General features: G+C 43.4%; 1 protein-coding gene across 1 annotated transcript in view; it reads left to right on the top strand.

Annotated features, from left to right (window-relative positions):
* The window catches only part of LOC119581763, a gene marked incomplete at its 3' end in the record, with an annotated part of 38,490 nt that overhangs the window by 8,485 nt on the left and 29,223 nt on the right, over positions 1-782 (top strand).

Genomic DNA, 782 nt, shown 5'->3' with positions numbered 1-782 from the left:
CCAGATGTTTACATTATATATTCATATATTTCATTTGAAAAAATCGTCCATTTGCTCCATGGTCCATTTACGTGTTTATAAGTAGTAGGAGTGACAGCCTTATCTTCACTAAATAGTTATATAACGATATATACAAAAATGTATTTGTCCGTTGGCTTGACTCGCCTTTGCAATAATGGTCATGCAATATATCCCCCGCTTATCACATTTCTCACACGCTCTCAAGAAGAAAGGATAATTCTAGCTCGCCCCACCACTGCACTACACTTAATTGAGAGATACCTTGCACGGTGGAAATACAGTAGATCTGTGGGCCCAGTATTGGTTTTCAAACAGGTGTGCCCTCCGCGCTTACCTTAATCATCTGCGGCGATGCAACATGGGAAAACTACTTGTCGCACTTGGTGCCATAGCTACCTTCTCACGGTTGCAGTAGGAGCATGCATGATCCTGGCACGTCGCTCACCTGAGGCAGTTGGGCAGGAGTTGGTGCCCTTCTGAATATTATGTCGACTCGCTACTAGTGACTTTTGTGTGTGACCGCGTGCTCTTCAATTCATGGGTTGGGTCTCCGTGGCTACAACTCTCCTTATTTACGACCCTAGTTACTCTCCTTCCCTAGTGAGTTCGTGGATCCGATTTTAGGATGTTTAAAGTTAATTTCATGATTGCATGTCTTGTCAACTCAGAAGGTCCCCCTGGGCTAGAAAACATCTGCCATGTCTTACAAAATCCCGTTTTACAAAACTTAGACATCGTGTTGCTGATTCAAGATAATTGGT

This window comes from Penaeus monodon, chromosome 15, assembly GCF_015228065.2.
Source record: "Penaeus monodon isolate SGIC_2016 chromosome 15, NSTDA_Pmon_1, whole genome shotgun sequence".
Lineage (NCBI taxonomy): Eukaryota > Metazoa > Arthropoda > Malacostraca > Decapoda > Penaeidae > Penaeus > Penaeus monodon.
Note: the sequence above shows the minus strand (reverse complement) of the source record. Positions and strands in the feature narration are given on the sequence as shown.